The sequence below is a fragment of the Natator depressus genome, chromosome 4 (genome assembly GCF_965152275.1).
Source record: "Natator depressus isolate rNatDep1 chromosome 4, rNatDep2.hap1, whole genome shotgun sequence".
Classification (NCBI taxonomy): domain Eukaryota; kingdom Metazoa; phylum Chordata; order Testudines; family Cheloniidae; genus Natator; species Natator depressus.
The window spans coordinates 3,683,773-3,709,005 of NC_134237.1; the positions used below are offsets into that span (position 1 = coordinate 3,683,773).

General features: G+C 42.7%; 1 long non-coding RNA gene across 1 annotated transcript in view; it reads right to left on the minus strand.

Annotated features, from left to right (window-relative positions):
* Positions 1 to 1,817: 1,817 nt before the first annotated feature.
* The window catches only part of LOC141985712 (uncharacterized), a 112,157-nt gene continuing 88,741 nt past the window's right edge, over positions 1,818 to 25,233 (minus strand). Inside the window, exons 2-4 of the long non-coding RNA XR_012638995.1 lie at positions 16,922 to 17,859; positions 6,402 to 6,622; positions 1,818 to 4,373 (exon numbers count right to left, since the gene is read on the minus strand). This is a non-coding gene — a long non-coding RNA (uncharacterized LOC141985712). The remainder of the gene's footprint in view (positions 4,374 to 6,401; positions 6,623 to 16,921; positions 17,860 to 25,233) is intronic.

Sequence of the window (25,233 nt, forward strand, 5' to 3'; positions counted from 1 at the left end):
AGAAGATAAGGCACAAAGGACTGGACTTTACTGCTTATCTCTGTATCATTTTAAATACAGCCTTGGCCAAAACCCCTCATAGAAAACAGGACTAATATATAGCAATACTGAAAGTGTTGATATACTGTATGACAATAGCACACACTGTGCCGTAGTTCAGAGCCGAACATATAGCTGCTAATTGGTTTTGGTGTTGAGCATCAGTATAATATTATAGTCCTGTCCTTGAATATTAATTCTACTCCTTTGGGGAGTAGAAGCTCACTGAAGGTTAAGAGATGGTAGTCAATTTTGTCCTATCGGTTCTGTACTCTTTGAAGTGCTTACAGAAAACAAAATGGACTTTGCTTTCAATGACTTTATTGAATGTTAAAATGCAAATATTAGATAATACTTTAACCCTAAAGCCTCTATGCATTATTTAGGGAGGGAAAGAATATTGTACATTTTAAAGATGTACTTTGTCTACATCACCATTCTTTGACAAATTCATCTGTTGGCCTTAAATTCCCTTGAAACTTCAGTACCTACAGTGTTCTTCCCTTCTTGTCCTTGGCTGTTTTACACCTGGGGAGTCTCCAAGTAAAAAAAAAAATCTCAATCTCAAAAATACTGTTGTTTTTGGTCATTAGTGCATCGCAGCTAGAGGGTATGATTAGCTATCTGACTAGAAATAAAAGAAGCATCTTTAATGGAGCCATAAATTAAATATGTTACAAAACACAAATTTTCATTTAAAAGGAAATGTTAGTGTACAGCACTCTTTGGTTCAAAGAAAGCCTTCTGAATGTGCACCACTGCCCGGCTGCCTGACAGCGTCTGAAGTAGGTAGACTGAAACTGGGATTTTTCAAGAAGGGAGTGAGATTCCCAGCTCCTCTTGCAAGGCTAGAGGAGTCGGGCACATTTCAAAAGCGGTCCTGAAATAATAGCTGTACGAGAGGGGTAATGTGGCCCAATTTATCTCTGAGTGGGCTGTTACTGCTAATGTTAATTAGTAGTATCGGAAACCTCCGCTATCGTGCGCTTACATTGCTCCTGGATTCAGTAGTGCGTGAAGGCAGTAGAGAGCTGAGAGTCTCCCACCAATGGTGATCACATCGCAGTGACATACTTTCTTTCTCTGACAATGCACTAGGGTGCATTGTTCACTTTGCTGCTCTGTGTTCCCTCCTGCTCAGGAAAAGGGACAAAACGGAGGACGTTACAACTAGAAAAAGGAGCCATTCCTAACATAACATAAGACTATAAGAACGGCCATAGTGTGCGGTGAGGTCTGATACAGCAACGGTTTCCTGTATTTCAACATTTGAAACAGCAGCAGTGTATCCAATACAGTACATAATCCCATAAAGATAGCCATACTGGGTCAGACCAAAAGGACTTAACCACAATGTACAAAGTATACACTGGCAGAGCCTCAACACTCGTTAAACATAGTATTTATTCACAATCTTACGGCTGAATTAGGCAGCACTTCAGGACAGGAAGTGAAACATCCTTTTCCAGTTGCAAGTGTAGGAAAACTGAGGTAGAAACAAGAACATAAGAATACGAGAACAGTCATACTGGGTCATCCAGTTCAGTCTCCTGTCTTCTGACAGTGGCCAATGCCAGCTACCCCAGATGAAATGATCAGAACAGCTAATTATCAAGTCATCCATGCACTGTCGCCCATTCCCAGCTCCTAGCAAACAAAGGCTAGAGACACGATTCCTGTCCAGCCTGTCTAATAGCCATTGATTAACTTATCCTGCAAGAATTTATTTAGTTCTTTTTTAAACTCTGTTATAGTCTTGGCCTTCAAAAGATCCCCTGGCAAAGAGTTTAACAGACTGTATTGTGTTAAGAAATAATTTCTTTTGTTTGTTTTAAATCTGCTCCCCATTGAGTTCATTTTGTGACCCAGAGTACCTGTGTTATGAGGAGCAAACAACACTTCCTTATTTACTTTCTCCACAACAGTCATGATTGTATAGACTTCTATCATGCCCTCCTTAGTAATCTCTTTTTCAAGATAAAAAGTCTCACTCTTATAATCTCTCCTTATAATGAAGCCAATCATTTTTGTTGTCCTTTTCTGAACCTTTTCCAATTCTAATATATGTTCTTTGAGATGGAGCGACCGCATGTGCATGCAGAATTCAAGATGGATTTATAGAGAGGTAATGTGACATTTTCTGTTTTATTATCTATCCCTTGCTTAATAATTCCCAACATTCTGATCCCTTTTTGGATTGCTTCTGCTCATTGAGTGGCTGTTTTCAGAGAACTATCCACAATGATTCCAAGATCTCTTTCTTGAGTGGTAACAGCTAATTTAGATCCTATCCTTTTATATGTATAGGTGGGATTATGTTTTCCATTGTACATTACTTTGCATTTATCACACATTCCTGGTTTTCCTCCCTGCAGCTTATTAGGCAAAAAGATTCTTCCCCCAAGCATCAAGCAGGCACAGACAATACTGAAGGGGGTTTATTCACTGTACCGGGAAGACTGACAAGCAGCTTCCATAGTGGTCACGTATATACATTCTCTTATCAATTCATTTGCATAGCTCTGTACATACAGAGACATACAGTCTTACAAGTCAAAAGAAAACCTTGAACAAAGATAAAATAAGAAGGGTACATACATATAGAGGCCATCATAATTGCATATAAAGTGTATGGCTACCTTGTGGGGGAAGGACGCGGGGTGGTGGGTATGTATGAGTGCTTACAGATATCCGGTGGGTGCGTTTTGAGTTACTGAAACAATCCTGCTTGGTCTGCTGTTTCTGTTTCTGTCTTAGGTGTTAGTTATATTTCAACTCTTTCCTGACAAATCCCTTCTTTGGACAAATCAAACTATTAAGTGAGATAAAGTCAATACTTTAATATGCATGATCTGTTTTAGGGTTGCCCAAACGATGTGGGAGGGGGAGAGGGGAATTGGGAACGGAGGTAAAAGTAGAAAAAATAATGATATTTAAGCATGTATCTAAAATACCCACACATGACAAGAGAGGCTAGTAACACAAATATAGAAGTGAGAGCAGCGTCTTAGTTGGACAGTTGTTCCACTAAGAAATGGGGCTGTAGAAATGTCGTCCAGTGGGGTGGTTTGACTGGAGAGCTGGACTTTGAATGCGACCTTTGGTGACGTGGTTATAGAACGGTGGTAAACGCAGATGCAGCAGCCAGGATCACTTTGAGAAGTAGATCCTTGGCTAGTTGAACCAGTGCATTGTCCAAATATACCTTAAAGTACCACCGAGGATCTTTTGTCATTGCAGTGAACACACGGCCGGGGAGGTGCATGTCACCTAGGGTAAATAAATCAGTAATTTTCAGGCACACTGAAGTGTTTACCTGGCACTGTAATGGTTCCTACATGTAATAAGATGCACTGGTGATGAAACACTACTGGGCAGCAGATACTTCTACAGCCACTTCACCGCCTGCAAGAGGAAGGACATCCACATCAGAAGACGACAAAGTTAAAGGACGAAGGGTAGACCACGAATACACGATGTATCTGTTTGTTTCTGTGCAAGAGTCTGAGTTCTTATCAGTGTAGCATTGTCAGAGCACGGTGTCAGGTATCCAGACAGCCCTACGTTATACACAATATTATTTACCACATATTCAATAGACTTGAAACGGAAAGAAGTACTGACAGAAGGATACACACCAAGGAAATTGAAGTTGAAGTCTGGAGGAAGTAGAGAGGCTACTATTAGTTTTGTAGAGATGTGTACAATGTGGACAAGGGTGAGGGATGAAGGGTATGGGAGGGGAAAATACCAGGCATACATTTAATACATTTGCAATGTTAAACAGATCACGAGCCAGCATATTACAAGGGTTACCTTCAGCAATGTGACCTAGCCAGACTGACTATAGCATCTGAGGTTTTCGCCGTGATTTTGTAAAAATCCTATATGGCTACATCAATTGCAGTCAGAAAATAAGAGTGTATGTCTATCGACTTGGGTAGTTTGACCTTTGACCCAAGAATTGTATGACCTTGCATCCCGAAATTGGGGGCGGGGGTCCTATACTTGTATTTCCACATCCCCTGATGCTAAATATCCAGTTACAGTCCAGACATCTTGAAATGCAGGAAGAGACTGTTCTTCAACTGTGGTGGTTGGATTGAGACCTTGGATTCTGGATGTTCTTGGAGGTGAGCTGTAACCACAATAGGTCCCATGTGGTCCAGGATGGGGATACGCTAAGTGTCTGGTTTCTTTACACATTCGACGCTGCCTCCTGTAGGGAATTCCACACACTGGCCAGCTTTGAAACATGTATCAAAAGGAGGTTCCAGGAGGCTGCATTATGTATTTTTGCCAGGAGGATTAACGTGGGGAGTAACAGTTGTTACCTAAAAGGATACAATATTGGGTCCAAAAGAATAGGTTAGAATTTGTGCACCTGTTACCCATAAAATAGTAGGAACGGGGAGGTCAGTAATGGAAACAGACGCTTCCATTTCCACGACAAATTTTGTGGCCTCGAGGGATTTCTATCTGCATCAGCTGTTCTCGCTGATCATTTCCTCTTTGCTTAGTTGTGACTAAGGGTAGACAGCTGGTTGAAATACAGGTTGGTACCGGTTGCCCAGGGCTACTCGGCTTGAGCACCCAGCTTCCCTATGTCCGGATTCTCCAAATACAAAATACTGTGAGATAGGGGGAGTATGGTGATGCGGCCAGGACCAGGTTGAAAGGGCAGTAAGATAAGGCAGGGATTCTACGGTCTGTGGTTCTGTCCCTGACTAGGCTCTTGGGCTTTGCGACTTTCGTTCTTTTGCGTATGCCCAAGACATCCAGAATTATATCAGGCTAAATTACTTTTTGCTCTAACTACAGAAACGCGAGTATCCTTGCTCCTTATCTCTGTAGCTGGTCTGACTTCGCATTCAGAGGACCACATACAGATAGATTCATAATAATACCTTGGGTTCACTCCCAAATTAAGGGCTCTTGGCAGAAGGCATTTTAATATCTTTAAAAATGCCTGCTAGGTTTTCTTTGGGTCTGCAATGCCTGTACATCTCCCACTTTTTCTCACAATATTGAGAGGAAGACTAGTCCTTGCCTTGTTCGCAGCCCATGATCGGTCCCCAGTTACCTGCTCCGTTCCCCAAGGTTTCTTGGACTGCTTCCTTAAGGTGAGGGTTATTTGATTTTCAGATTCAAATTTAACAGAGGCACAAACGTCCTTCGGTAGGGATCTTGGCCCATAATAGATAGGGGGCATTTAGCTTTTGTTAAGATGTAAAGATCTCTGGGATGTAATGTAACCATCGGATTTATTGTTTTCCAGAATGTCAATTTTGGGTCCTTGGGCTTTAGATCAGGGAGATCTTTCAGTAAGCCCTTCATTTCCTTTCTGCTGAGAGGAGAGTACTTATAAGTATTATGATCCACTGTTCTCACCTGTCCCTGGCCATCCAGTGGTCACATGGACAGGGGCCAAAGGAGCATTGGCACTTAATTTTGTGTAAAAAGTTGGGGGAGGACGAGGAGGGAGCTAATTATCTTGCTGTTCCCCCGTGTATGCCAGGTTTCAATTTTGAATTTGTTTCTTAAGGTGTTTCCAATTAATAACATTTTAGTCTTTATCAATATCGCTGCTTGAATCAGGGTCAGTGAAATTACCTTTCTATTTTATGCTAGCAAGAATACGAAAGGCAGTTTTGCTTTTAGAGCCTTGTTTTCTGCTTCAAGCTGATTTAGCTTTTGTTTGAAATCTGCCTTTTGATTCTCTGATGTAAGAGATTTTTAGAGTTTTCCCAACTCTTCTAATTTCCTTTCATATTCGCAAAACATTATTACGAGCCCTTTCGCGAGTCTTCCTTTAGTCTGACCAGACCACCACAACTCGCTATTGAGTGTACTCATAACTTCATTCCAGCTGTCTTTGGAACCGTCTCATCTTTCCCTTTTATAAAATCAATGTATCTCTCTCCCTTCGAGGGCATCACAGATGTTTCCCGGGGCTCATCAATGAGTATCCCTGCTTTAGTAGATATCTTACCTGCACCCTGGGGCACGGCAACGAGTCTCTTCACCCCTCCCCCGTGCAGGGTATCGTTGACCCATTCTGGGGCAATTCCTAAGACAGGTTCCTGAAACCCATTTCAGTGGCTCTCCAGGGGAGACAGACTGAGCACAGCCTTGTCCTCCCTCCACTGCAGCACACGCCCTGGTGCTCAGTACCTGGCAGTGCAAACTTCGACTCCAGCAATTCCTGCACCCCAACAATGTTAGCCTCAAACACAGTCCCGTTCAGTCCTATTGCATGTGCGTCATAGATGGGGTTCGCATTTAAAAGGGGTTCAGAGGGGTCCCTCGGGGAGTTCCAAACCAAGGTGCTCGCTAAAGGTGGTAAATATAAAGGTACTTACCTCTATCTCTGGTTGTGAGAAACTCTCCAAAGATTCCCGATCACACCCCGCTCACTGCTCCAAAACTGTTCAGGAAAAATATTCTTTTCCCCAAGAATCAGGCAAGCACAGAAAATATTGAAGCGGGAAGACTGTACTGGGAAGACTGACAAGCAGCTTCGAAGATACGATGCCATAGTGGCCATTTATATGCATTATCTTATCAATTCATTTTCATTTATCTGTACATACAGAGACAGACATTGTTACAAGTGAAGAAAAAAAGGAAAAATAACAAGAGTACATACATATAGAGAGAAGGAGGCGGGGTGGGGGGACGGTAGGGATGAGTGGTTTCAGTGAGTAGTGAAAGGAGGGTTAGCAGTGTTCTAAGACTTGAGATACGTGGCAGGCATTGACCACATAGGCTTATCAATTGTTTACAGTTGTCAGTGCCTTTCTAGTTACTGAAACATTCCTGCTGCGTCTGCAATTTCTGTCTTAGCTGAAACGAAGTCCAGAAACAATGATGATCCTAAAGGAGATGGTTTCATATTTTCCACTAAATGCAGACTAATGCAACAATTATTTTCCCAAGTAAAATATTAGCTACTGCGAAAAGATTCTGTTTTAACCTTTGTGGTTAAATGAAGGAGGGGGAGTAACTCCCTTATATGGTCATCCAGCCAGTAGCTATAAAATCTCTTTTAGTAGCTCTTCTCTCTTTGCTCTACCTGTAAAGGTTTAAAAATTTTCACTGCTATGCAAAGGTGAAACAAAGTGGTTTAGCACCTGGCCAGAAAAGCCTATGGGACTAGAACTTTTTAAAATTGAACTAAGACTCCCCTTTAGTCTGTCTGTTGTTGTTCTTTGGGAGAGAGATATGGAGAGTTATTCTGTGATAACCTTGAGCCAGGTGTGCAAAATCATCAGTATTATACGTAGAATCTACACAGTAAAAACCTCAGATATGTAGGTAGATCAGAAAATGTCTATGAAGATGCAATTAGCTTTATGCCTTTTATTTCTTTATGGTTTCTGGACTCCTCTGTACAAACCTGAGGTTCTTTTCTTTTGCTTGTAATCTGTAAACTGGACCTCAAGATTGCTATTCTTGTAACTGATCTTTTAAAATCTAGCAATATCCTGAGTGTCCAGATGTATTATCTTTCCTTTTTTTAATTAATAAAATTCACAAAATTGGATTTTTGTGTCTTAATATTTTTGTGCATATGTTGTTTAATTAGCGTGTGGCAACAGTGATTTCCTTTTTTCTTTCTTGCTCAGCTGTTCCCCATAGGGAGCGGATGAAAGTGCTTGAGGCTACCCCACAGGGAGAAATTCCCACGTGCGCCTTCCTGGTCTCTCAGAGGGGTTCTGAACTTGGCTGGTGGCAGCCTCTACCCATCCAAGGTCAAAGAAAAGCTGTTACCTTGGCAGTTTAATACAAGCCTGAAGTGGCCAGTATTAATATTTCGACTCCTTGCGGTGTACCACCTGTTGCATCGAAGTACCAGAGTGAGAAATTAGCCTTGACATCCTTCACCAAGTAGCAGTGGGAATTCTGCTGCGGACCAAAGGCAGAATATGGCCCTATTGTTGTAGCCCAGCCCCACAAACTGTGATACAGAAATTTCTTTCAGCCCTCTCCTCTGTATGAAGGAGTGATAAGAACGTCCCTGTCGTATTTTCTTGCTTAAATACCTTTCAAAGTTTAAGATGGAGGGAACTGGCTGATAAGGAAAATTAGGGAGCGTATCAATTAAAGGGCATTAATATTCCTCCTGAGTAAGAGATTAAAATTATTCCATGGGGCAAACAACAGCTATATGTTGAGCAGGTTGATTCAAAATGTATTTCGTACATCATGAGAACTGATTTCATTGGAGAGCAGGGAGTAATCTGCTGGATTGATATGATCCCAGGGAAAGAAAATTGCTACATATTCCCTGTAATTGCCAAAGTCTTGTAATTTAGATTTTTTTAGTCGTTTTGTTTTGATCAGAACTTGCTATTGCATCGGTGTAAGTTGTCGTGGTTTGTTTCCATGATGCGTGAATGTGGTATAATTTGCAACTTGCTTCAAAACAGTGTGAGACGTTTGCTGTCTGATATAATCAGAGCACCTTCTCCTCTGGTGAAGCGATTTGCAGCTCCATCATAATCGCACCTTAATTTTTAGATTGTGAAAATTCACAGCCAGAATTTCGTGGAATATTTACGTACTTATGGCATAAACACTAGTAGATTTCAGTCATGAGCTCATCAACATTTGCGCCACTCCACGGAGCCAGATTGTCCTTCTGTCTACTGCAGAATAATGGGAAGTTGGTCAACTATAAGCAGCCAAGCTCTACGATACAACTGCATTTGCTCCAACCCCTCAGACAGAGGCAAACACCTACAAGATCTCTATCAAGCATTCTTACAACTACAATACCCACCTGCTGAAGTGAAGAAACAGATTGACAGAGCCAAAAGAGTACCCAGAAGTTACCTACTACAGGACAGGTTCAACAAAGAAAATAACAGAACACCACTAGCCATCACCTTCAGCCCCCAACTAAAACCTCTCCAACGCATCATCAAGGATCTACAACCTATCCTGAAGGACGACCCATCACTCTCACAGATCTTGGGAGACAGGCCAGTCCTTGCTTACAGACAGCCCCCAACCTGAAGCAAATACTCACCAGCAACCACACACCACACAGCAGAACCACTAACCCAGGAACCTATCCTTGCAAGAAAGCCCATTGCCAACTGTGTCCACATATCTATTCAGGGGATACAAAGGTTTTTTTCCCTCTCCTGCTGGTAATAGCTGACCTTACTTGATCACACTCATTACGGTTTGTATGGTGACACCCATTGTTTCATTTTATCTGTGTTTATAAAATCTCCCCACTATGTTTTCCACTACATATATGCTTATGGAAGCGTATTCTCAAATAAATTTGTTAGTCTCAAAGGTGCCGCAGGTTCTCCATTTCTTTTTATGATTACTGTGTTAGGGAATAATGTGCAGGTGCATAAAATGCCACCTATTTGCTCAGGTCTTCCGATCCTTGTTCATCCTCATACTCATACTGGCTCCATTTACCGTAAAATCAAGGAATTTTTCATCAGATAAATGCTGATTTATGGGAAGTGAAACTTTTTGTGGCACTGCACCAGTTTCAATGAAAATTTTCTCGGGGCCAGGATGGAATGCTGTACAAAACGAAAGTGTGAGGGAGAGAGCGCAAGCCAGTGAAGAATGTCCAATAGCCATTAGTTAGAAACCAACAGTCAAGTCCCTTATCTGAACAGTGCAAATCACGGATTTGAACCTCCGTCTTCTATGACTATCCTTGACTAATCTGGAGCATGCGGGGAGGGGGAGCGGGGGCTTTTTATTCTTTTTGCCCTATAAGAGCCATCAGAGAAAGATGCAAGAAACCCACGGGAGGCCGAAAAAATGTCCACAAAATTTCATCCAAATCCTTCATGGACAGACCTTGGCTTTCACCCATTAGTATAATTTTTCATATCCCTTTCCCCAAAAAGTGTTTAGAATTAACTAATATCGGTCTAGGTAAGATTGTATTCATAAAAATGTCCAATTCCTCTTTGGATTCTTGGCCTCACTGTTATCCAGTGGAAATGAGGTGCAGGCTAATTACACCCTTTTGTCCTCAGTTCTCCTTCAGTTTTGTTTTCTCTCCACTACAAATGTTCTCTCCTTTGCTTTCATCAGCTGCCACGTGCTGAACACATTTTAGCTGCTAATAAAGACCATTTTCAGTGCTCTCTCAGAACCCACATTAAAAAAAATCTTCAGTTTTCCCTTGTCTACAGCCAAATACAGCCAAATATTGCTCCTCACCAATCCAGATGCATCCACTGCTGTCAGCACTGGGCAAACTGAATAATGCAGAAAGACTCTTTGAATAGTGTACTGATATAATGAGTCAACTAGCTTAGCTGTGGCCTGTGTTTGTACTGTCCACAAATTTCCCTCAATTCCACTCCTCCAAATTTAAGAAAGTGACTGTTATGATTATGTAATATGACCTCAGGCATAACACAAGCCAGGGAACCTTGCTCAGTGATGCTTGCAGGAAGATCAAACCTGGAGGTGGTCGAAAAAATGGTTATTATTCAGTTCGTTCAACCCAAAATGATTTTATTTCAATATTTTTAATTTCAATTTTAGGGTGTTTTTATCCCCTCCCCCCAGTTTTGTTTCCTGTTTGTTTTGCACATTTTTAAAATAAAAGTACCTAAATTTTGACATAAAACATAGTTACAAAATGAAAAATAGAAACGTTTTATTTCAAAAATATTTCAACTTTTTTAAGCAAAAATTATTTTCTGATTCTGATTCTAAATTTAAAAAAAAATTGCTCAAACCTTATTTACAATTTTCAACAAATGAAGAATTTATCTAAAAAATTTTGTCCCGCTCTACTCATAGAATAGAGAACCCAAGGTTTCTGAAAGAAGGCAAATGTGATATTGCAGAACTCTTAACTACACCTGTAACCTGCCCCTTAAATCAGCTTCTGTATCCAATGACTGGAAGATAGCTAATGTAACACCAATATTTAACAAGGGATCTAGAGGTGATCCTGGAAAATACAGACCGGTAAGTCTAACATCAGTACAGGGAAAATTAGTTGAAACAATAGTAAAGAATAAAATTGTCAGAGACATAGAAGAACATAAATTGTTATGCAAAACTCAACATGGCAACATGGTTTCTGTAAAGGGCGATCATGTCTTGCTAATCTATTAGAGTTCTTTGGGGGGGGTCAACAAACTTGTGGACTAGGGGACCAACTCGCCATGGTGTACTTAGATTTCCAGAAAACCTTTGATATGTTCCCTCACCAAAGGCTCGTATATAAATTAAGTTGTCATGGGATAAGAGGGAAGATAAGACTGCGAAATGGTTAGAAGACAGGGAACAAAGGGTAGCAATAAATGGTAAATTTTCAGAATGGAGAGGGGCAACTAGTGCTGTTCCCCAAGGGGCAGTCCTAGGAGCAATCCTATTCAACCTATTCATAAATGATCTGAAGAAAGGGATAAACAGCGAGGTGGCAAAGTTTGCAGATCTTACTAAACTGCTCAAGATAGCTAAGATCAAAGCAGTCTGTGAAGAACTTCAAACTCTCACAAAACTAAGTGATTGGGCAACAAAATGGCAAATTAAATTGAATGTGGATAAATGTAAAGTAATGCACATTGGAAAAAATAACCCAACGATACATACAATATGATGGGGGCTAATTTAGCTACAACTAAATGATTTAGGCATCATTTAAAAAGGGATAGAGATTAAGACTTAGAATATCTTATAGCACTTATATAAATCCATGGTACGTCCACATCTTGAATACTGGATACAAATGTGGTCCCCTCATGTCAACTAGGACAGCCAGTTATTATTCATGTGCTTTAAGGTATGAAAAAGAGGCAGAGAACTAGGGAGACTAGAAAAAGAAATTCTTTCCCATTTGTAACCCCCCCAGCCCAAAAAAACCTAGTAATTAGATCACTGTTTTTCTTTTCAGATAAACTGTTTTGACAATATTTTCTAAAGTTGTAAAGAAGTTAAGATTTTTCTTATCATCGCTAACATAAAGAGCACAGCGCAAATGATTCATTAGGTTGACTGGGCCACAGGCCAAACTAACAAGAGTAGCTCTATTAAAGCCACTCTCCATCATGTAATGGGATTTTTCTAGAATCACATAGATGCATGATTTAATTTCTGTCTTGTTACATTGACTATGTTACATATACTAAAATGCACTTAATAATCTTTAGTTACAACTCAGTATATCACTCAGATGACTATATGGTTAATTAGTACCATTGCACAGTTCAGAGTTTCTTAGTAACGTGTGGGCAATTTCATCAAAATAACGAATGAAGACACAATCAATGCACTCATCTGAAGAGAATTTGTGCGATTAAAAACACCAGGATTTTCTAAAACAATTTAGTAACAAAATTAATTATGCATTAAAGGCTAAATGTGAAAGCAAGGGTGGGAGATGACCATCCCATATGCATCTCACAAGTGTCTATGCATGTACTTACAATGGTTTCAATGTCAAGAAGCCTGTTTGGGCCCAGAATTGCCTGATTTGCGTGTGCAATTAGGGTAACTGCATATGCAGACGTGCAACTCTGCATATATCCATCTCACATTAGCTTTGTTATAGATTTGCTATAAATGATTATAAACTGCTACTTTCAGTTGAGTTTGACTCAGAAACTTAAGACGAATCTCATCACAATTCGATTAGGAACAAATAATATTTTAGGTTGTCTTTTCATACGTTATTCTGAGAAAGGGGAACGATCAGCGAGTTATCTTAAGTGCCTATAGACATAGGCAAGAAGCCTGGGAAACAAGCAGGGAGAACTGGAACTCTTGGCACAGTCAAGGAATTATGATGTGATTGGAACAACAGAGACTTGGTGGGATAACGCACATGACTGGAGTACTGTCATGGATGGATACAAACTGTTCAGGAAGGACAGGCAGGGCAGAAAAGGTGGGGCAATTGCATTGTATGTAAGGGAGCAGTATGACTGCTCAGAGCTCCGGTATGAACCTGACACTTTCCATTAAAAGACCCTGTTAACTGCTTAAACTTTGCCAAAGTTAAACTTTTCCATTTTGAGAGTCTAGCGCAGGCTGAATAATTTGTGGGAAGCTACAGCTAAAATGTCTCAGCTGTGTCTTGAAATTACTTTAGAAGAAAAAAATAAGTTTTGTCCACGTTTTTTTCAATAAATCTCTCAAACATTTCGTTGGGAAGCTCTAGCTCCTCCTTATTTTGGAAGAGAGACATGACCTTTGGCAGTTGGGGGGGGGTCAGGATGCCTTGGTGCCACAAATATGTGTTTTGTTGTCCCCTTGTAAATTTGCCCTAATCTGGCCAAGTTTTGTCTTCTGAAAAATCTCAGTTTGCGTATGCTCAGACAGTTGTTATAGTGTGGCAGATAAATTCTTTGCCTACTGCTGCAGGGACTGAACAGGACATTCTTTGGCATTGCTGTGCTCAGCTGCTGGGGTTTTTTGTTACCTCTGGCACCTGATGAACCTGAGAACCTGAGAACATGTCAAGAACTCAGGAGATGCCAGAATTAAGCTTGTCCATGCTACGCTAATTTAGCATGCTTCTGGTATATCGTCTTTAACTCTATGATCACATACTTCTTTGTAGTTTTGTTGTGGCCTTGCTGGTCCCAGGATATTAGAGAGCCAAGGTGGTTGATGTAATATCTTTTATCGCCCAACTTCCTTTGCTGAGGAGACAAGTGGGAAGTTGGTTCAATACAAGGTATTACCTCAATCACCTTTTCTCTCTGATCATATACTGCCTTTTCCACAGGCTCTGTTGTGTTAATTGTGATAGAATAAAAGGGCCCAGAGAGTCAAAGGTGTCATCATGACCCTGCGACTCTACAACAGTAAACAGTTAAACATGGTTAGGGGAGTTGAGGTTAGAGACCTTGGCATACTTAGTTCCACGGCAAACACACCATTTATATTTTTATAACCTCTTACTAAAGAAAAAGAAAGGAAATACGTCAAAATATTTGAAATGGAAAGTATTGAGTAGACTTCTATTTTAACAATATCTGTTGTTCCCTTTTCCTTTACCATAATGTTCTTATATTGAAAAAAACACCTGTCAGTGTTTGTAGCAGGATAGAATGTCTGGCACAACCAGGCAGGGTACTGAAGTCCCAAGCTGACAGGGAAAACGGGCTCAGGGCAGTTTCAGGTGGCAGTTCCAAGGGGGTTTCTGTGACCCAACCGGTCACAAGAGTCTTGTCCAGCTGAGATTGGTGGGGGGTGTAGCAGGCATGACGGTGACATTCACCTCTCAGTCCACCCATCACCCAGACATCTAGATTTTCCCCCTCCCCACAAAAGATATTTTTAAGGACTCCAAAAGGGAGAAAGGGCGGAATAGCCCACCCCCACTTAGATAACTACCAGCTAGACCTACTGTCCAAAACACCAATTTTGGTCTAGTAACTTCCAATTACATTCTTTTTTGTTTACTCGTCACAGTCTTAACACAGTCTTGGGTCATCTCAGTCAACCTTTTTTGATCAGACTAATTCAGTCTTTTTGTCTTCGACTGGCACTGACTTTTATAAGCAATTGTATGTAGCAGGCTGAGTTGGATTTTTGTTACCTTGAACTAACTAGAGAACAAGCCTCTGCACAGCAGACCCCTGCCCTGAAGATAGACTTCCAAGAAGGCAGGGGAGAGTCCATTTGTTCTTATTGTCTGATCCAGAGCCAGTTGAGGACACAGGGTTTCTGCACAGACTTCAATGGGCTTTGGGTCAGGACCATTGCCATTAGCATTCTGGTAGCACCAAAAGGCCCAGTTCAGGACTGGGGTCCTGTTGTGTCAGGCACTCATGTAGAAATGAGGAGCCAACGATCTAATTTCTGACAGGAAGCCACAAGTGGAAGGGAAAGAAATGCATGACATGGCCTGAGTCACCACAGACTACTTAAACGTGTGTGGTGAGGAACACCGGAATTGCCAGAGATGTAGACTGGTGTCCTGCCTCTGATAGAGGCCAGTGCCAAATGCTTCAGAGGGAGGTGCAAAACCTCACATTGGAGAGCTCAAGGAAGGTAATCGCTAAATTTTCAAATAGCATAACTAGTGAAGTCATCTTGTTGTTTTCGGCCAGAGACAAGCCCCTTTGCTCCAAACCTTGCCCAGAGAGCAGAGTAGTTATTTGCCAAGTGCTGGCCATCTGTTTCAGAAGAGCAGATATACAGATCTTTCCCAAAGCCAGATCTGCAGAACAAGGGTGTCATCTGTTCAAACCGTGGCGGCCATGAGTGCTCTCCCCACATTCAAGTCCATGTCATGGTTTGAGACGTTTCAGTGAGGGGTCGGTGTCAATGCAAAGCTGTTGCCTTTGGCCCTGTCATTTTTCACTGCAGAGTTTTCCGCAGGCAACTGTTCAAAACTTAGTCAGGCAGCTGAGGAAATTGATGTTACTGAATCCAGTCTAATATTAATGTAACCTGCAGGGAGACGTAAATGAGTTAAATCCCCACTAAAACCGTAGGTATGTACGCAATAGCTTCTTCACAATGCTGAGCCCGTTGGGTTTAATGAGTGACTGTAATTAACACCTTGACCTAGTTCTTTGAAATTGTCTGGGGGAGATTTAAGGTTTAGCAGCCACTTGTTTGTTTTGGGAGAGAGTCAGTTCATTGCAGGAGGCTCTCTGTCCAGATTTCTCTTTGGGTTCAGTGAACAGAGCTCCTTGAATCTCAGGGCTCCCTTAGTACCATGGAGAGGCCTGACAAAAGACAAGTATTTAGCAGATAGAAAACTGAAAGGAGCCTGAAGATGCCAAGTGGAGGAAAGGTTGGGGAACGCACCTCATCTTTCCTGGGTTGGGGGATGGAGCCGTACTTGAGGGAGGCTGCACAGATGGGGAAAGTCATTTCAGCAGTACATTTAATTTCTTTTGCCGTATCAGCTTTCTGTATATAACCTCAAAATCCAAAGAGCCGGACTAACAGGCTCATTAGGAGGAAGGCTCAGCTATGTGCATAATCAACCGGATTGCAAGGACTTTAGCTCCAGTCAGCAGCATTCACTAGGGTACATTGAATGCTTCATGGCTCTTTCCTGACACGTTGAGGCCTGCGCTAATGGCGTCTCATAAAAAGATGTCATTGACTTTCCTTCGGCTAAGTAATTTACTCATGCTCTACCTTTCTTCTTTTAGACTTCTCCTACTGGGTTTGGAATGAATCCAACTGGACCCTTCGGTCTCGCCTCTTTAGCCTAGCGACGTGCACATAAATATTTCAGCTCCTTCTCACCAAGTGGCTCAGGGGAAGGAAAAACAATTGCCCATTTTTGAAATCTGCTGCTGGACAATTCCCCCCAAACAGCTGTAAAGCAGCAGGTCTGCACCTAGAAAGAACAAACTGGATAGTGGGGTGAAGGTGTGGATGGTGGAATGAAGAAGAGAACGGGGTAGATTTTCCCAAGAGCTCAGTTCTCAAGGCTCGCAACAGGGGGAGCCCAGTGTTCTCAAAAGACACTGTTAAGTGCTGAACCTTGTGTAAATCTAACCCCTTCATGTGGGTGCCTAGAGGGAAGCTGGGCTCTTTTGAAAAGCATGCCCACTGGGTTATGTTAGTGAACAAATATAGGAGTTGGCCTAAACACCCTAATTACTGTCTTACTTGTTGCCGACCTTTGTATATTACCAATTTACTGTGGAGCTATACATGATGTAGTACTTGCTCTCTGAAGCACACTACATGCATCACATTTCTGTGTCAATCGCGTGCTTCATAGCGGGAATATTTTGCAGCTAATGTGGATGAAAGTTGTAATTCCATGAAAACCCCTTCATCATTTAACATCAAGACTGGGGTTTTCTTTCAGCAAAAGATGCTTCAGTAAACACAGCCGGGCTGGTACAAAAGACAAAAAAAACCTCAGTGCAATTCATTGTCTTTTACAACTGACCTGAGCATTCATCTGAGATGCAGGTCTGAATCTCCTTGACGGCTCCAGGGTGGATCCCAATGAAGAGATGTACTTAGTGTGACAATGCTCATTGCTAAAATCAGCATTCCTACTGAACAATGCACTTCCTCCCTTTGTTAGGGCCATTTATGAATAGGCTGCTATTGATATACAGCTACGGCAATGTGTCTGCCAGCGGCAATTAATCCCTCCATAATCTCACTCTCTTTAAATCACTGTTTGCTATTACAAGCAAAATTGGTGAATCCCCAAAACATCCTTAATAATATGTAGCACTTGTATAGTGCTTCACAAGTTCAAAGAACTCTACTGATATATCTGTGACTTCAGTGGAACTTATGCACCTGCCTGAATATTTTATTAATGAGAAGGATTATTCATGTGTGTAAAAGTTAAGCAGCTGCTGAAATGATTTGCTGAATTGGAGCCTTAACTGTAATTAGCAGTATAAGGTTTATGATGCACAGCTAACTAGCTTTGATATCTTCCAGTAGAGGGCAGTGGTACACTTATACAATAGCTATAGCCTACATTACTAATATTATCTCAGTTTCATGGCTGGGGAATTGAGGCAAAGGACTTACGTGAACAATAACAAGCTGAGTAGAAGCAGGGATAAGAACTATGGTGTTCCTGACACCCAGAGCCGGGCTCAAATGTAAAGAATGTTCTGATTAAGAATTTGAACCTCTGTGTCTATACATGAAATGTTCTGAATGTAACTGTTATCAGAATCCAGGCGTGGGTGTGTCTTTCTGAAGCGTATTCAAAGTATTTAGAAAAACTGGACTGGAATTCTACTGAGAATAAGCTTTCTTGTGAGCGTTGCTTCTAGTTAAACTGTTCTTCCAGTATTTCCAGCCTTTCTTAGTTGGTACTTTGGCTTCCTGCCCTGGGATTTATCTGGAAGCGCAGATCTGCAGAGAGAGCGAGAGAAACAAAATAAGGGAAAATGTTAGCCAAAATTATTTAAGCCCCAGAAAAGGCTTGACTCAGCTCCTGAACCAAGGTTTAAATTGGTTCCCAAGTTATCGTCGTCACTTTGGCCATTCGTAACAATAAACCAACCAAGTCTTGCTCTTTCAAAAACTACAAGGTTCTGCCTCGGAGAAAAGGAAAGGCCCTGTATCTGAAAGAGAACAATTTGCGAACACAGTAAAAATGCCCCTTAACAGTGAATCATTTTTCATAGCACAAATATGCAATGGGGAGGTTTCATGCACAGGCGAGGCTATGGAAGGACCCCAACATAGAGGAGTCACCACAGCTCAAATACAAGAGGGGTGGCTGGCTGTGGAGTGGGCACGCGGGAGCCCTGCACCCCCTGTGCTTGGCAGAGCTTGTGCTCTTGACCAGCTTTGTGTAGCAGGAAGGCGATGGAGACAGGACAGTAGGCCCGATCTCTTACAGGTGCATTGAGCACAACTCCCAGCATAGGGACAGCTTCTCCATGGCCTTTGACTTTGCTTGCAGGTGATGGGTGGATTCCATCCCACCAACACCCCCAGCTTGAACTCTGCTGGACAAAGCCCCTTCCTGCTGCTGACTGTGTGCCATTGCGCTTGGTGTTCAAAGAAGCAGGTCAGCATAACTGAACTTTGCATATTGAGATGCACTGAAGTCATGAGGGCGTTTCATTCTACGTCCCTTAAGGTGAATCTCAGCACTGTGTAGAGCCAGCACATGGCCTAGGCACAGCCTTTTTCCTCCAAATAAGGCTTACAGTGGACTTCAGTGGTGCCGGGCTCCTATGTCTAACTTGGCTATTTACCTGCCTCCATCACCATAATATCTGAGTCCCGCATGGTGTTTAATATCTTCATCCCAACACACCCTGTGAGGCAGGGCAGTGCTTCTACCCCATTGTACAGATGGGGAACTGAGGCCCAGAGCCCCAAGGAGATTTAGATGCCTAAATCTGGGGATTCGGTGCCTAAATACCAGATTTAAACTCAACTGCAACTCACAAAAGCCCTCTCCGCTGTCTCCTAACCCTGTAGGCACCTAAATTTTCACTGTAGACTTCCCCTATGTGCCCAAGTTTCTGCCTCGGGCATGAGTACTGCTGCCTCAGGCAGACACCCTGTGATAAATGAGGGGGAGGGAGGACAGCTCCCTTTTATGGACACCCACCCAGCCAGTTAGCTATAAAATCCCTGTTGGTAGCTGTTCTATACTTGCTATACATGTAAAGGGTTAAAAAGTCCATAGAGAAAAGGATAGGAGTGGGCACCAGACCAAAAGGGCCAAGGGGAAGGCTAGAACTTTTTAAAATTGGGGAAAAAGCTTCCCCTTTGTCTGTCTGTGTTGTTCTCCCAGAGAGCAGGGACAGGGCTGGAGCTATGCTGTAAGTAGCTTTGGGTCAGGTATGAAAATCATCAGATCATACCTAGAAACTACTCATTTGAAAGCCCAGATATGTAAGTAGATCAGGAAATGTCTAGGAAGACGTGACTAAGTGTATCTCTTTTATTTCTTGTGGACTTTGTGCTAATCCCAGGTGCTTTTGTTTTGCTTGTAACCTTTAAATTGGACCTTAAGGAGCTATCTTGATGCTTAATCCTTGTAATTGGTTTTTTAAATCCAGTTTAAAATCTACCAAAAAGCCTAAATTCCAAATGTATTGTCTTTCTTTTTGGTTTTTAATATTTACCTTTTTTTAAGAACAGGATTGGATTTGTGCATATGTTGTTTGATTAGCTGGTGGCAACAGCTGATTTCTTTTTCTTTCCAGAGGGAGGGGGTGAAAGGGCTTGAGGGTACCCCACAGGAAGGAATTCCCAAGTGCACCTTCCTGGGTTCTCAAGGGCTTTTTGCACTGGGCTGGGGGCAGCATCTACCCATCCAAGGTCAGAGAAAAGCTGTAACCTTGGGAGTTTAATACAAGCCTAAAGTGACCAGTATTAATATTTTGAATCCTCGAAGTGCCAGAGTGGGGAATCAGCCTTGACATGCCGAGACACCAAGCTCACACCAAGCCCGAATGCCAGCCTCAAACCAGGTGGAAATAGGCGGGCAACAGCTGTCTTGTCTTCGGGTCTCTGATCCTCTCAGAGTATGTCTTGCAAGCATGGCTTAGGTACCTGCCACCAGGAGAGGGGTCCTGGATGTGGATCACAAGCAGATTAAAGCCCTGAACTTCATGAGAGAGCCTGGGCTTCGGACATAAGCCTTCTCATTCACATCGCCTATTGGGTAGGTCAGATGGGTGTAATCCATGGGCATCTGCTGGCACTCTGGCAGTACATGGGCATCTCAAACCATATGTTTTTGTGTGGACCACCGAAAGCTAAATACTGTAACTCGCCCAGACAGCTAGCCAATGCCATACACAGATGAACTATTAGAGAAACTGGGACGGGCCCAGTCCATCGCTACCTTGGACTTAACCAAGGGGTACTGGCAGGTACCGCTAGATGAATCCGCCAAGGAAAGGTCAGCCTTCTTCATACATGTTGGGGGGGGGGGGCGCTGTATGAATTTAATGTGCTCCCTTTCGGGCTGCGAAATGCACCCGCCACCTTCCAAAAACTTGTAGATGGTCTCCTAGCGGGATTGGGAGAATATGCAGTCGCCTACCTTGATGATGTGGCCATATTTTCAGATTCCTGGGCAGACTACATGAAGCAGCTAGGAAAAGTCTTCGAGCACATAAAAGAGGCAAGACTAACTGTTAAGGCTAAGAAGTGTCAAATAGGCCTAAACGAGTGACTTACCTTGGATACCAGGTGAGTCAAGGAACTGTCAACCCCCTACAGGCCAAAGTGGATGCTATCCAAAAGTGGCCTGTCCCAGTCCACTTTTGTCAAAGAAGTGTCAAAGAAACAGGTTTAATCCTTCTTAGGCTTGGCCGGTTATTACAGACGATTTGTACCGCAATACAGCCAAATCGCCGTCCCACTGACAGACCTAACCAAAAAGAAACAGCCAAATGCCGTTCAGTGGACCAAAAAGTGTCAGAAGGCCTTTAACCAGCTTAAAGTGACACATGTCTGACCCTTTGCTAAGGGCCCCAGACTTTGACAAACCGTTCCTAGTAACCACTGATGCGTCCGAGCGTGGTGTGGGAGCAGTTTTAATGCAGAAAGGACCTGATCAAGAATTCCACCCTGTAGTGTTTCTCAGCAAAAAACTGTCTGAGAGGGAAAGCAACTGGTCAGTCAGTGAAAAAGAATGTTACGCCATTGTCTATGTCCTGGAAAAGCTACGCCCATATGTTTGGGGACTGCATTTGTATCTGCAAAACGACCATGCTGCGCTACAGTGGCTTCATACTGCCAAGGACAACAACAAAAAACTTCTTCGATGGAGTTTAGCTTTCTAAGATTTTGATTTCGACATCCAACACATTCAGGAGCTTCTAACAAAGTGGCTGATGTACTCTCCCGTGAAAGTTTCCCAGAATCAACTGGTTAAAATCATCCCTGAAATGTGGAAAGTATTGTTAGTTTTTATATAGTCAGTTGGATATCTAAAGGTGTATGTGTCTCCTTAACTCTGTTTTCTCCTAGAGCTCCAGGAAGAAATCACAGCCAGTGTGGAACAGGCTGTCCAGCACCATCTGTGATTTGGGGGGGTGTGTCATAAATATAAAGGGAAGGGTAAGCACCTTATACAGTGCTATAAAATCCCTCCTGGCCAGAGGAAAAGTCCTTTTACCTGTAAAGGGTTAAGAAGCTCAGGTAACCTGGCTGATACCTGACCCAAAATGACCAATTAGGGATCAAGATACTTTCAGATCTGGAGGCGGGGAAAAGGTTTTTGTCTGTCTATGTGATACCTTTGCCTGGAAGAGATCAAGGATGTAAGCCCTCCAACTACTGTAAAGTTAGTAAGTAATCTAGCTAGAAAATGCGTTAGGTTTTCTTTGTTTTGGCTTGTGACATTCGCTGTGCTGCAGGGAATGTGTATTCCTCTTTTTGTGTCTCTGTAATTTTTTGTGTCTCTCTGTAAGTTTTTACAGAGTTGTTATCTTTTTTTGTTCTTCTAATAAAGTTGTTTTTTTAAGAATCTGATTGGGTTTTTTGGGTCTTAAAACTCCAAGGCTGGTTTGTGCGCATCTTGTTGATCCGCGAGCCTCCCCAGAAAAGGGGGTGTAAGGGCTTGGGGGGATATTTTGGGGAATTAGGAACTCAAGAGGTCCTTTTCCTGTTCTTTGTCTAAATCAGTTGGTAGTGGCAGCAATACCATCCAAGAACAAGGAAAAAATTTGTGCCCTGGGGAATTTTTTAACCAAAGTGATAAAAATAAGCTTAAGGGGGGGGGGTCTTTCATGAAGTTCCCCACATCCCCTAGCGTTCAGAGTGGGGAGGGAACCCTGGCATAGCCCCATCTGTACAACCTGCCTGCTTTCTAGAAATTAAAAGCATTCTCTAGTCAAGCATAAACCTGATTGATTTGAAATATTTGGCTTGTCAAGCTGTTAGAGAAAACCTTCTCTGCGTAGTATGCTCATTGAGAATCATAGCAAAGATAAAATAATCTCAAGGTGCACTGAAAGACATTTCCAAAGCCATTGCAACCTGAGCACATTTGAGAGGCTCCAAATTCACATTCTGTAAAATTACGGTGGTCAAATCAGTGACATACTGATTCCAGGCACAAGGCCACCATTCTGGGTACTTTGTTCTAAAGTAAGAGAGTCTCACCTTCAGCTTTCCAATCTGATAAATAGCTGCCAATATTTTAACGTGATAGCTGAGGCAATCCTAGTTGCATCCTTCCTGCTCTGGAATGCGAAAGATAGCCCAGCTCTCAGCCATAGTACTAGACTCTAGTTGTTACATATGTTGTACCCTGAAGTGAGTTACTTAAGCGAGGATGTCACTGGTGCCAATAGAAAGAGCATGTAAGGCTGGACTGAGCTTCCGAGATCCACTTGGGGAGGCAGGATTCTGCTCTTGGTCGCACTCTGTGTGTACATCATGGGAGGGGACAAGTCCCTACACCAGACCCACAACTGGGAGGGGATGGGGGAGGAACAATACACATTGCCCCACCCACCACAAACCCTACAGGAAATCTGACTCAGGTTTGAGTCCAAGCCCCTTCCGCATACAACTCAGTCTGAGCTGGGTCAGCAATCACTCAGTTCCCAGGTCCTAGGACCCTGCGAAGGTGGTGGATCAGAGCCTGGGAGTTGAGTCCAAGCCCTGTTGCTTTCCAGTGAGGATACAGCTCAATGTTTATCCTTTTTAGCAAACTTAGCAGCAATCTGAAAGATACATTCTCAGAACCCAAAGAATGGCATACAGCAATATGAACCTAAAATATTTTTGAACGCATTTTTAGGGTCTGGGTAATGCGTCAGTGTATGATAGGTCAGCGTTACAACTAATGTGCAAAACAAATGATAGGCAAAGAGAATGTGCCAAGTGGCCAAGTGTGCCAAAGTGCCAAGCTGTATAGATCTGTCTGATTTGTGTTTGTAATCAGCATGTCCATTTTTTGAAAAGCAAAGGAGAAATAAAGTTGTCACTCCAGAAATGCATCATTTTCTTCCCAGGGGGATATTTGCCAGGCAGATGGACGTGAATATGCAATTTGCTTGAGTTAAGCAAGTGTTGCAAATAAATTAGCAAGATAAAACACGTTTGCAGCGCTGCCCGATGTTCACAAATTTGAATTGTGTCTGGATGTTGGAGAATATTTGTTGTTACTTCATCTATCTTGTTCTCCTGGGAAAATCAAACCTGATTTGTGTAGGAAAAGGAAAATCTGGAATGAAAGCAGTGCAGCAAGGATGCTTTAGCATGGCTGCTGAAAAAACAGAGAAAATGCACATGGAAGGAGTGTATGTATTCAAATTCCCATCTACATTGCATGCCCATTGGTAGTCTCAGGACGTTAGGCCATTTCTAGCAATGGTCAGTCAGTTGCCCTGCCTGCTGAGTAGCCAAGAAGAGTTTGGACATATGGAGTTACCTCATTTGGGGATAAAGTCTGGATCCTGCATTCTGGGTCCTGTCCAGTGTCTTGTAATGAATCAGTGTAGACCGGGGTAGGCAATCTATGGCACGCGGGCCAAAGGCGGCATGCAAGCTGATTTTCAGGGGCCGTCACACTGCCTGGGTCCTGGCCACCAGTCTGGGGGGCTCTGCATTTTAATTTAATTTTAAATGAAGCTTCTTAAACATTTTAAAAACCTTATTTACTTTACATACAATAGTTTAGTTATATATTATAGACTTATAGAAAGAGACCCTCTAAAATCGTTAAAATGTATGACTGGCATGCGAAACCTTCCATTAGAGTGAATAAATGAAGACTCGGCACACCAGTTCTGAAATGTTGCCGAGCCCTGATCTAGAAGTTGCCTAGTCTAATAAGGTTGAGAATTTAGACTGTGTGCTTATATTTTCTTTTCTTTTGGTAACCACTCTGACTTTTTGCCCATCACTTATAATCACTTAAAATCCATCTTTTGTAATCAATACACATATTGTAGTATTATCCTTACCAGTGAGTTTACCTGAAATGCTTGGTAAATCTGCTCAGGTTACAAAGGTTGGTGCATGTCTACTTTCCATTGATGAAGTGGTGAATCAATTAATAAACTTGTATTGCTCAAGAAAGGGTAATGAGCAGTGCAAGACGGTATATTCTGGCGGTACAAAGTTGAGAGCTGCGGGGATTTGGCTGGTGCCTTTCTCTGTGTGATTCACGAGTGGCTCTGGGAACATTCATGCAATCTCGCTGGGTGTGGGGCTCCACATGCGTTTGTATTGAGTGGTAACAGCACCTGGAGGGGTTTGCAGCTTGTCACCAGTAGGGCACTGAGATGGACAACTCAGATTAGTGAGTTAAGGGGAACAAAGTGGTCCCACAGTCCCAGGTTGCACCCTGGGGATCCCATCACAGTAGGGAAGGGGGAGAGTGTGTGACAGGGAGAATGTGTGTGTATGTGTATGTGGGAGAGACAGCGACAGTGTGTATGTTGGGGAAGTGTGTGAGAAATTGTGTGTGGGGGGGAGTGTATATGTGAGGGAGACAGAGTGTGTGCTGGGGAAGTGTGTGTGTTGGTGGAGAGTGTGTTCGCATGCTATGCCTTTAAGTTCAGACAGCAGCCTGAGCAACCAATCCTGAGGCAGGGGGAGGGTGATACCCCCCCACATCAGCCCCCAGCTGTGCACAGCACAGCAGTCTCCCCCGCTACCCCCACAGCAGTAGCACCCGCTCTGCCGGCCTGCCACTGTGTTCCTAATGCTGGGGCGAGCAGGATTCCATAGGAATGGCTCTGTCATTCCCTCCGAGTTCTCCCCCAGCCTCCTCAGCTGCCGGGAGCGGCCTCC